The sequence below is a fragment of the Mustelus asterias genome, chromosome 5, assembly GCF_964213995.1.
Source record: "Mustelus asterias chromosome 5, sMusAst1.hap1.1, whole genome shotgun sequence".
NCBI lineage: Eukaryota > Metazoa > Chordata > Chondrichthyes > Carcharhiniformes > Triakidae > Mustelus > Mustelus asterias.
Window position 1 is genome coordinate 18,912,651 of NC_135805.1, and position 12,398 is coordinate 18,925,048.

At 46.7% G+C, this 12,398-nt stretch overlaps 1 protein-coding gene across 2 annotated transcripts in view; it reads left to right on the forward strand.

The window, feature by feature from the left end:
• The window catches only part of daam2 (dishevelled associated activator of morphogenesis 2), a 355,177-nt gene that overhangs the window by 62,434 nt on the left and 280,345 nt on the right, over positions 1–12,398 (forward strand). The window contains exon 1 of one of the 2 annotated variants that reach the window (XM_078212234.1): positions 8,982–9,080. The exons of the other annotated variant lie outside the window; for it this stretch is intronic. The gene's annotated coding sequence lies outside the window, so the exon portion shown is untranslated. Of the gene's footprint in view, positions 1–8,981; positions 9,081–12,398 lie in introns of those variants that run through there. 2 annotated transcript variants of the gene reach the window in all.

The window sequence follows — 12,398 nt, forward strand, 5'->3', positions numbered from 1 at the left end:
GAAGAACCCTAGTTTAGTCAACCTCACCTCATAGCTAATACTAAGGTCTAATACTAAGGCTAATACACCTCAGAGCTAAGGTCTGTAACACAGAGGACGGCAGATTTCCTTCCCCAGAGGGCATTAGTCAACCTGATGGGTTTTTCCGACAGTGGTTTCATGGTCATCAGTAGATTCTTGATTCCAGATTTTTTTTTGTTGAATTCAAATTCCACCATCTGCAGAATTCGAACCCGGGTCCCCAGAACATTAGCTGAGTTTCTGGATTAATAATCTGGTGGTAATACCACTAGGCCACTGCCTCGTACTGCAGTTCTCAGTGAATTTTAAGCCAGTCCAGAATGCCGTTCAAAAAGCCAATTGGGTAGACAGGAAACATTTGCTGGCCCTGGGAACAGAGCACAGAAATGGGACTAACTGGATCTCTCTGTCTAAGAGCCAGAATGGACTCAGAGGGCAGAATGGCCTCCTTCTTTGCAACATGATTTCACGGTTCCACGTTCATTTGATGCCGAATGGTAGTAATTCCTGTCAGATGAAATGCAAGACACCAATTTTTACTACAATCTAGTTTCAGTGAGGGAACTATTTTTGTGGTTAAAACATTAATCCCATTAGAAATCAAGATGGTGCAGTAATAAAGCATCTTTCACATCCTCAGCATTTCTCAAAGTTACTTTCTGAAAATAAGGTCTCTGTTATTAGGTCAATCAATGTGGTGGTTAATTAGTGTGAAGCCCTGGAATGCCCAATGACCATATTGACTTGTTGTCGTTTGAATGCAGCCAGCACATTGAGTAAACTATATTTCATGGAATGGTGCCAAGTGGCCTGTTACCATTGGAAAGACAATTAAACCTAACCATCAGGGCAGCACGGTGGCACAGTAGTTAACACTGCTGCCTCACAGCGCCAGGGACCCGGCTTCAATTCCGGCCTCGGGTCACTGTCTCTGTCGACTTTGCACGTTCTCCTGGGTGGGTTTCCTCCGGGTGCTCCAGTTTCCTCCCACAGTCCAAAAGACGTGCGGGTTAGGTGGATTGGCCAAGATAAATTGCCCCCAAGTGTCAGGGGTTTAGCAGGGTAAATATGTGGGGTTACGGGGATAGGATTGTTGTCGGTGCAGGCTTGACGGGCTGAATGGTCTCCTTCTGCAATGTAAGGTTTCAATGATTCTAGGTCCCAAAACTGAAAAACACCAGACGAGGCTCTGTCTCGTAAACCCCTCAATTGACCCTTTCATCAAAAGAGTTACCCAACTCCCCCTCGAACTCAGCGACACTCATCCACCTTCACTGTCTGGCTGTTCCTAACAGAGTGATAGACATGTGAGTACAGGAGTGAATCTTCTCATTGTTCCTGACCCAGCGATGCTCCACACTGGGGTTGTCTACCACTGTCCCCTTCTTTGCTCTTTCCCTTGCATCCTTAAATATTTTATCCTTTTCCCAAGTGTTTTACCTCATTCTCTACCCTGGGGTGGCACTGTGGCACAGCGGTTAGCACTGCTGCCTCGCAGCGCCAGGGACCCGGGTTAGGTTCCCAGCTTGGGTCACTGTCTGTGTGGAGTCTGCACGTTCTCCCCGTGTCCGCGTGGGTTTCCTCCGCGTGCTCCGGTTTCCTCCCACAGTCTGAAAGACATGCTGGTTAGATGCATTGACCATGCAAAATGAACAGGTGCCAGAGTGTGGTGACTAGGGGATTTTCACAGTAACTTCATTGCAGTGTTACTGTAAGCCTACTTGTGACACTAATAAATAAACTTAAACTTATTAAATGTTGTGATTGAATTACTTCAGTCACAATGTGTGGGAATGCATTCAACAGTCAAGTCATATTTTTACAGGCGGAAATAACCTCGCTCTGTTTCTGATGCTAAATTTGTACACTTGTCGACCACTGAATATGGTGGAAGTCATCATTTGTTTTCATAGAATCCCTACAGTGCAGAAGGAGGCCATTCGGCCCATTGAGTTTGCAACGACCACAATCCCACACAGGCCCGATCCGCGTAATCCCATGTATTTACCTTATCAATCCCCCTCTATTTACCCCTGCAAATCCTTTCATGACATTAAACATCTGCATTCTAAATGCACCTCACTGGCAGCAGGCTTGACGCAGTCTAACAGTGTGTAAGGGCTCGATACCTCGGAACAATTAATTCCCTCCATTAATCTTTTCAGTTTCAGTGAATATCACCCTCTTCTTTCAACTCTCTCTTCATAATCATAACCCCTCATCTCTGGGATAACCCTTTCATCGTGCATAGTATGATATGAATATCTGATGCCAAATTTGAAAATTCTTTTGGCCTTGATATGGTTAAAGGGGAGGGAGTTTCGTTCGCTAATTCCTGAATTCCAGCAGGGAAATACGCTGAATATTTTTCCCTCAATTTCAATTTATCGTTAAGACTCTTGAACATGAATGAGACACAGAGCTTGTCATTGGTCACATTAATAGCCTTGGTTGGACCTATCCTGGACATTGGTCCTGGATGTGAATTTGCACCTACACAGGCTAAGCAACGCCTCAAATGTAAAATTATTTTCAAATTCCTCCATGTCCTGTCCCTGTCCTGTCTTTGTAAACTCCTCCAGCTCAACAATATCCTCTGAGGTCTCTGTGCTCCTCCAATTCTTTCAAAGAACAAAGAACAGTACAGCACAGGAAACAGGCCCTTCGGCCCTCCAAGCCTGTGCCGCTCCTTGGTCCAACTAGACCAATCGTTTGTATCCCTCCATTCCCAGGCTGCTCATGTGACTATCCAGGTAAGTCTTAAACGATGTCAGCGTGCCTGCCTCCACCACCCTACTTGGCAGCGCATTCCAGGCCCCCACCACCCTCTGTGTAAAAAACGTCCCTCTGATGTCTGAGTTATACTTCGCCCCTCTCAGCTTGAGCCCGTGACCCCTCGTGATCGTCACCTCCGACCTGGGAAAAAGCTTCTCACTGTTCACCCTATCTATACCCTTCATAATCTTGTATACCTCAGTCATTGTTCAGTCGCCCAAGCCTGGAGTCCCCTCTCTAAGGGGGCGATCTAACCAAAACAATTCTAAGTGCCGAACAAGCGTGAAAATGGGAGAGAATCGCACCCATTTTTTGGGCAAGCTCCCAGACGCAATCATACGGCACTGAGTGCAAAAAAAGAGGAAAAGTGCGATTCACGCCAGTAGGGGGAGTGGATTGAGTCTATTCTCACCGGAAGCTGGCAGCTGACTGTGAGGGGTGCTATTGCACATGTGCCTTGATCTCTCAGTGTTCTATGTACAAGGGTATACAGAACACTGAGAGATCAGTCACTCCTCCAACCCCACCGGATATTGCCCCACCCCCGTCCCCCAACCCATGATCGCTGACCTCCCCGGTCAATCACGAACCGTGTTCACTAACCGTGACCCCATGAATAAGATTAAATACATTTAACACACGCCGAATATTTCATAAAGAGTTATAGAAAATGCTTAATCATTTACATATTAATAGAACTAACATCAACTTCAAAAGTTTAAACACAAAATAAATATTAACACTTTAGATGCAGCGGGAACGCACGGTTCGCAGTCAATGTTGTGAGCAATCAGTGTGTCCTTCACTTTACTTGCCATTGCTTTACATGCGAATCACTTCAGACATACCAAGAGGAAAAAAAAACTACACAGACGGAATTCAGAAACCCTGCGTGGGGGCAACAAGCAACAAAATGTCTCGTGGGCTGGACTCAGAACCCAGATGGGTCACATGTGGCCCTCAGGCCGCTGGTTTCCCATGATTGTTCTACAGTGAAGATTCTCTGATGAATACAGGTGTTGTTGGCTGTACTTTAACTCGCACTCAGTACCATTCGCCCTCCTGTGTTCCTGACTTACGTTGGTTCCTGGCCCTAAGTTGGCTCAATTTTAAAATTCGAATCCTCATGTTCGAATCGCTAAATGGCCTCGCCCGTTCCTGTCTCTTTGACCTCTCCCAGCCCTGTCACCCTCGGAGATATCTGCATTCCTCTGCCGTGGCCCTCTTGCACCCTGTTCCGGTGCACCAATTGGAAAGGGGGGCGGGGGTGGTGGGGAACGTGCCTTAATCCAGCTCCCTGGACCCTGAGCTCTGGGATCTCTCCCGAAACCTTTCTGCTCCCTACCACCCGTCTCCTCCTTTTAAAAATGCTTCTTAAAACCTGCCTCTTTGACCTCAACTTTCCTGATGCCTCCTAACGTGGACCGGTGTCAATTTTTGTCTAATTATGCTTCTTTGAAGTGCCTTGGAACATTTCACTGCTGAAAGCATCTGTATAGGTGGAAGGTGTTGTTGTAGAAATAAGCAGAACTCCTGCAGAAATTCCAGTCAGAGTATTTGAATCAAGATTTACGACTCATTTGGGAGCTGTGCTCGTTTTAATGCAGATTAGTTTTTAAAATAGCTTGGCCTCTAGTCAGCTATATTTGGGGTGAGGCTCTTTTACCATCGTGCCCTTTGAACCCTCCCCAATTGACATATGGATCCTTTTAAAAAATGTTTTGAAACCTGATACTCCCGTCTCTTACGAACCATTTTCTCCAAAGTTCTTTCAGGGAAGATAACCACCTGATCAAAAACTCCCCACAGAAACACCAGGATTGTATTGGAGGCTGTTCTCTCGTTAAAGTTCTCCATCTGTCTGGTTCAGTCTCTGCCTCTCTGTGTGTTTCTGTGTCTGCGTGCGGGTGAATGGTTCTGCCCGTGTGTTTTGCAGTACATCGGCATGTGTGCCTTTCTGTCAGCGATGTATTCGCACGGTGGCACAGCGGTTAGCACTGCTGTCTCACAGCGTCAGGGTTCGATTCCCGTCTTGGGTCACTATCTGTGCACAGTCTGCACATTCTCCCCGTGTTTGAGTGGGTTTCCTCCCACAATCCAAAAGACGCGCTGGTTAGGGTGCGTTGGCCATGCTAAATTCTCCCTCAGTGTACCCGAACAGGCGCCGGAGTGTGGCGACTAGGGGATTTTCACAGTAACTTCATTGAAGTGTAAACCTACTTGTGACACTAATATATAAATTAAATTAAATAATTCCTGTGTGCATGGGTTGGATATATAGCAAGGCAGGTAGTTTCAGTTGGGAAATTTCCTGACCTGGCTCGATATAAAGGGCCCTGCCATGTGCAATTTCTACTCCAAAGGGATGATGGGATCATGTTGGACCTGCTGATTCTGGCAGCAGATAGGAGGCCGCCACAGGTTTAACGTTTTTAGTTTATTTATTAGTGATCTCACACTTTTATAAGTTTTCCCCGACGGGAGAAGGTGGAAGAGAGTATGTCCGGGGTGTGTGAGGTCCTTGATTATGCTGGCTGCTTTCCCGCTACCTTGGAAAAGGAGCCAGCATAATGTGAGGAGGGTAGTATAGGATTTCAAAAGGACACCGGCAGATTAAATTTTAATGCAGAGAACTGAGAAACGTTTTGGTAGAAAGAATGTAAGAGAGACAATATGAAATCAAGGGTACAATTCTAAAGGGAGTGCAGGAGCAGAGGGACCTGGGTGTAAATGTGCATAAAGCATTGAAGGTGGCAGGGCAGGTTGAGAGCGTGGCTAATAAGCAGAGAGTAGGCTGAGCTTTTTCAGTTGGGCACAGAGTACACAAGCAAGGAGGTTATGTTAATCTTGTATGAAACTGGTTGGTTGGCCATTTAGCATGGCCAACCGACCCAAGAACAGCTTCTTCCCTGCTGTCATCAGACTTTTCAATGGATCTACCTTATATTAAGTTCATCTTTCTCTACACCCTATGACTGTAGCATACATTGTGCATCCTCTCCTTTCCTTCTTCCCTATGTACTCTATGAATGGTATGCTTTGTCTGTATAGCACACAAGAAACAATACTTTTCACTGCATCCCAATACATGTGACAATAATAAATAAAATCAATTTTTTTTATTATTCATTCGTGGGACATGGGCATCGCTGGCTGGCCAGCATTTATTGCCCATCCCTAGTTGCCCAAGGGCAGTTGAGAGTCAACCACATCGCTGTGGCTCTGGAGTCACATGTAGACCAGACCAAGTAAGGATGGCAGATTTCCTTCCCTAAAGGACATTAGTGAACCAGATGGGTTTATCCTGAATCGACAATGGTTTCATGGCCATCAGTAGATTCTTACTTCCAGATTTGTTTGATTGAATTCTAATTCCACCAGCTGCCGCGGCGTGATTCGAACCCGGGTCCCCAGAACATTAGCTGAGTTTCTGGATTAATAGTCTAGTGATAATAACACTAGGCCATCGCCTCCCCATCAAATCAATGCACAGTTCACAATTTCTTACAAGTTTTGGATTGCCTGCAAATGTAGAAGCTGTGCCCTGTATGGTCGAGAGCTCACAAATATATTGGAAGGGCAAGGGTCCTGACATGGACCCCTGGGAAACTCCACTACAAAGCTTCCTCTAATCTGAAAAACAACCGTTAGCCACTACTCTCCTGTCATTCAGCCAATTTCGTAACCTGAGATGCAACCTCTTCATCCTCTTCTGAGAGGTGTAACCTCACTTTCCTGGTACCGTATTTGCAAATCATTTTGACACCCTCTTCAGTGCTCCTTTTTTAACTAGGTGACCAAAACTGTACACAGCAATTTACATATAGTGTAGCCAGTACAAGTTCAGCATGAGTTCTTTACTTTCTAGTTCTGTACCTCTAGGAAACAAAACCGAGCTTGCTTTTGTACGGCCTTATCAACCTGAGTTGCTAATTTTAGTGGTTGATGTTCCGAGATCCCCTTGTTTCTCTACGCTATTTAGATTCTCATTTTCCAAGTATTATGTGGCCTCCTTATTTTTCATACCAAAATGCAATATTTCACAAATCATCAGTTTTGAAATTCATTCGCTAATTGTATGCCCATTCTCCAAGTTTATTAATCACATCTGCACCTTTCAGTAGAATCTTAAAAACAAATAGCCATTTGGTAGTGGAGCATTGCTTCCAGTGAAAGTTTCATATATTAATACACGGGGCCTTGTTCTTTACAGACAGAAAGAACAGATAGACACATTGCACCTGTTTTAGCTAAACATAATAAGAGTGACAGCCATTCACTGGTTCATTCCTTGGGGCAATGTCTCTTGGGGTGGCACAGAGGCACAGTGGTTAACACTGCTGCCTTACAGTGCCAGGGACCCGGGTTCAATTCCAGCCTCGGGTTACTGTCTGTGTGGAGTTTGCACATTCTCTCTGTGTCTGCGTGGGTTTCCTCCGGCTGCTCCGGTTTCCTCCCGCAGTCGAGAGAGGTGTGGGTTAGATTGATTGGCCATGCTAAATTGACCCTAGTGTCAGAGGGATTAGCAGAGTAAATACGTGGGGTTGTGGGAATAGGGCCTGGGTGGTCAGTGCAGACTCAATGTGCCAAATAGCCTCCTTCTGCACTGTTGGGATTCTATGGATTCTATGAGCAATCAGAGTCAAACTGACTGGTTTAAATTTCAAACAATGCTTGGCAGTTAATTGTCGGTCAACTGGTGCATTCTCCATGGTAATGCCTCTGCCAATCAGAGACCACTTGCCAACCAATCAGCACATTCTTCTCATACAATACAAATTGTTGTTTTCGCTTTATATAGGTGTTCTTGAACAATATCCTGCTGAGTGCAAGATGAAAGCCTTCTTGTCTCTTTCAACAATGATCTAAAAACCAGCAGAGACACTATTACATATGATAGTTTATCATAAAAAGGTGTTGTGCCAGACAACTGGTGGATAGCTAATGTAATGCGTGTATTTAGAAGGGAGGTTCAACGTGCTTTCAGAACTCTACACCAGTCGACTGAAGTTGGTATTAGGGAAAAAAAAATGTAATCCCTGCTAAATGGGAGAATAGAAAAAATGTCAAAGAGCAAAAAAAAGGATTTATCAGCATGGATTTTAAGTTTATTCATTGGTGTTACAAGTAGGCTTACATTAACACTACAATTAAGTTACTGTGAAAATCCCCTAGTCGCCACACTCCAGCGCCTGTTCGGGTACAGTGAGGGAGAATTTAGCATGGACAATGCACCTAACCAGCACGCCTTTGTGGGAGGAAACCGGAGCACCCGGGGAAAACCCACACAGAGACGTGGAGAACGTGCAGATTCCGCACAGACAGTGATCCAAGCCGGGAATTGAACCCGGGTCCCTGGCGCTGTGAGGCAGCAGTGCTAACCACTGTGCCACCGTGCTGCCCATATTTCAAATGTTTCCAGGTACAAGTGAGTGTATATCCCTGTTGGAATTGCTTGGTATGCGTGTATCCTTCACCCTCTCTGATGTGCTGTCTGTGTTTGTCTACCTATGCCTTTGTCTTTGTGTATATCTCTGTGCCCAAGTCTACCCCTTTCTGCGTCTGCCTCTGTCTGTATTGTGTTCTCCGTGCCTCTTGCCTCCCTGCCTCCGCGTGTGTCTCTCTCTCTCTCTCTCTCCCTGTCTCTTGGCGTTGACCTCAGTTGGCTTGGCTCCCCGTGTTTACAGCTTACTCAGAAGCCCAGCTAAACAAACTGCAGCTGGGCTGACTTGAGATGCAAAGCACATTCATTCACTGCAGAGCAGTGGGACGAGCAAGGCAGTCCGGTGGAGCGCTGTCACGCTGTAACACTCCAGCATTCAGGGAGCAGCTTAACTCCCGGCGATTGAAAGAAGAAAAGCCAGACTTGGTGTGGAGACACATTTGCCGGCGAGGTCAGCCCCCATCCCCCCACTGCCACCATTCACCTTCGGATTTCTGATCATTCACCAATTAGTAACACAAGGGAAGGCTCGGAACAACCAACATCTACCGTCTGGCTGTACTTTGTGAATCGTGTTTGCCTGTGCCAGTCTTCCCCCTGTCGAAATCCTGTCCAGACTTAAGCCGTGCGAGGAAGATCAAGAACGCAAGGCAAGGATTGGGCGATAGCTCCCCCGACTCTCCTCTCCTTTCCCCCTTGACCTCTTCCCGTTACCCACCTCCTCTCAAATCGAAACCCCAGGACAAGGGTCCACAAAGGGGGACGTCGAGGAAGGAAGGAAACTGCAGCGGCGACAAAGCTCACTGAGGCACGGCATTCTGTCACCCGTAGATCGGCACGAGTAAGTAGGAGGAGGGAGATTACTTGTCTCGGTTGTACGCTTGGTCCTGCCATCAGCCAGGAGTTACTCGCGCTGCTGGTATTCTAGAGAGGTGTTTGAATTTTATGCGCTTGGCTTCTGAGCTCACGTTATCGGAGCGCCGGTGGCAAATGAGGGTGACGCCATGCCAGTGGTTAACTTGATTGGCCTTTAAGGTGGCCCAGTTTGTTTTTCCAGAGTTTCCAGTTCCCTCAGAGGGGGACTCCAGAAGATGCATTCTGCACCAGCCCGTAAACATCTTCCGGAATGAACTGTGCTGTCAAGTTAGAGCCAGTTTTAGGATCAGACAGTAGAATCATAGAATCCTGACATTGCAGAAGAGGCCATTCAGCCCATCAAGTACGCACCGAATCTCTGAGTATCTTACCCAGGCCCGCTCCCCCGCCTTATCCCTGTAACCCCACATATTAACTCTGGCTAATCCCCCCAACTGACACATCTTGGGACACTTAAGGAGCAATTTAGCATGGCCAATCCGCCTAATCTGCACATCTTTGGACTGTGGGAGGAAACCGGAGCACCCGGAGGAAACCCACGCAGACACGGGGAGAACGTGCAGACAGTCACCGGAGGCCGTAATTGAACCCGGGTCCCTGATGCTGTGAGGCAGCAGTTCTAACCACTGTGCCACTGTGCCGCCAATTTAGAATTGGAAGAGATGCGTTGAATTTGTATGGGCAGATATGAATGGCCAGGGGATGACGTGCATAGCTGTCGTGCGTTTCTCGGCCATCTATAACTCCCATCAGGATGAGATGTCCCTTTAAGACGGAAGTGATCCATCTCTGAAAGGAATTTCTGTCTCTTTGCAATAATTCCCAACTTCAGTTAAGGATGCTGGGGCAGAGTATAAACATGTCAGCCCCGTGGATGGGAAGACACAGAAAGAGCAACTTGCATTTACATAGAATCCTGCACAACCTCAGGATATCTCAAAGCATCTTACAGCCAATACGGTACTTGTTAAACTGTAGTCAATGGAACCCATCTACTTCACTAATCTTCTTCAGGGAAGGAAATCTGCTGTCCTTACCCGGTCTGGCCTACATGTGACTCCAGAGCCACAGTAATGTGATTGGCTCTCAACTGCCCTCCAAAGGCAACCAGGGATAGGTAATAAATGCTGGCCAGCCAGCACTGCCCATGTCCCACAAATGAATTTTAAAAATTTGTAATGTCGGAGAGGTGGCAGCGAAGTAAGATCCCACAAACTGCAATGGAATAATGACGAGACAGTCTGTTTCTTTTAGGCGTTGGTTGAGGGATTAAAAACTGGCCAGGATTCCTTTTGTTTCATTTTCCCACCACTGGCATTGTGGCCCAGTGGTTAGCACTGCTGCCTCACAGCGCCAAGGCCCTGGGTTCGATTCCCGGCTTGGGTCACCGACTGTGCGGAGTTTGCACATTCTCCCCGTGTCTGCGTGGGTTTCCTCCAGGTGCCCCGGTTTCCTCCCACACTCTGAAGATGTGCTGGTGAGGTGGATTGGCCGTGCTAATTTGCCCCTTAGTGTCAGGGGGACTAGGGGGGGTAAATGCATGGGATTATGGGGATGGGGCCTGGGTGGGATTGTGGTCAGTGCAGACTCGATGGGCCGAATGACCTCCTTCTGCACTGTATGATTCTATGATTCTCTGGGTTTGGTATTGAGCATTTAAACTGAAGGAATTAGTCTGATGCCTTTTTAATTCTGAATACCTCCTGTCCCGTGGCCCTCTGTACAGTACAAAGAGGCAGCTGAGCGGGAACCTGAGAGGAAACTCGTTTCGAGAGAAGCAAAACTGGTAAAAAGGAAGGAAAAAAGAAGGAAGCAGAACTAGAAGACAGAAGAAGCATAGGCAAGCATCAACTAGGATCCGATCAGATCCTGGGATCAGAGGATAATGGCTGTGAGGAGATTTGAATAAACTAGGATTGTTTTCACTGGAAAGATGGGGCTGAGGGGAGACCTGATAGAGGTCTCCAAAATTATGAGAGGCATAGACAGGGTGGATAGTCAGAAGCTTTTTCCCAGGGTGGAAGTGTCAATTACAAGGGGGCACAGATTCAAGGTGAGAGGGGGAAAGTTTAAGGGAGATGCGTGGGGGAAGTTGTTCACGCAGAGAGTGGTGGGTGCCTGGAACGCGCTGCCAGAGGAGATGGTGGAAGCAGGTATATTAACAACATTTAAGAGGCATCTGGATGGATACATGAATAGGGAGGGAATAGAGGGATATGGACCGAGTAAGGGCAGAAGGTTTTGTTTGAGTTTAGTTAGAGCATCATGATCGGCACGGGCTTGGAGGGCCGAAGGGACTGTTCCTGTGCTGTACTTCTCTTTGTTCTTTGTAATAATGTGCAGAAAGCAGAATCAAAGGCACTCTCTCTGAATGCACACAGCATTCAGATAAAGATTGATGATTTAAGTGCTCAAATTGAAGTAAATGGTTTTGATTTGATTCCCATGACGGAGATGTGGCTACAGGGTGACCGAAACTGGAATGTCCATGGGTCTTTGGTATTTTGGATTCAGTGTTGTGTGATGACAAATGGCTAATTAATAACCTTGCTGAAAAGGAGCCTTTAGCAAATAGTGATCAGAATATGGTGGAATTTTGCATTCGATTTATTAAGTCTGAAGGCGATATAGATGTGTTTGGACCACACAATGCCCAATTAAGAGTAACCCCCCCCCCCCCCCCACCCCTGCCCCCCCCACCCCGCCCCACCCCGACCTCATTCCCGAACCTGCAGGAGTTGATTTGATTTATTATTGTCACATGCATTGGGATACAGTGAAAAGTATTGTTTCCTGCGTGCGATATGGACAAAGCATACCGTTCATAGAATGCATAGGGGAGAAGGAGAGGTGAGGGTGCAGAATATAGTGTTACAGTCATAGCTAGGGTGCAGAGAAAGATCAGCTTAATATATGGTAGGTCCATTCAAAAGTCTGACAGCAGCAGCTGATTTTGAGTCTGTGGGCATGTGACCTCAAACTTTTGTATCTTTTTCCCGAGGGAAGACGGTGGAACAGAGACTGTCCGGGGTGCATGGGGTCCTTGATTATGCTGGTTGCTTTGCTGAGGCAGCGGGAAGTGTAGACAGTATCAATGGATTATAGGCTTGTTTGCATGATAGACTGGGCTACGTTCACAACCCTTTGTAGTTTTTTGTGATTTTGGGCAGAGCAGGAGCCATACCAAGCTGTGATACATCCAGAAAGGATGCTTTCTATGATGCATCTGTAAGTGTCGTGTGGATATGCCAAATTTCCTTAGCCTCCTGAGAAAGTAGAGGCA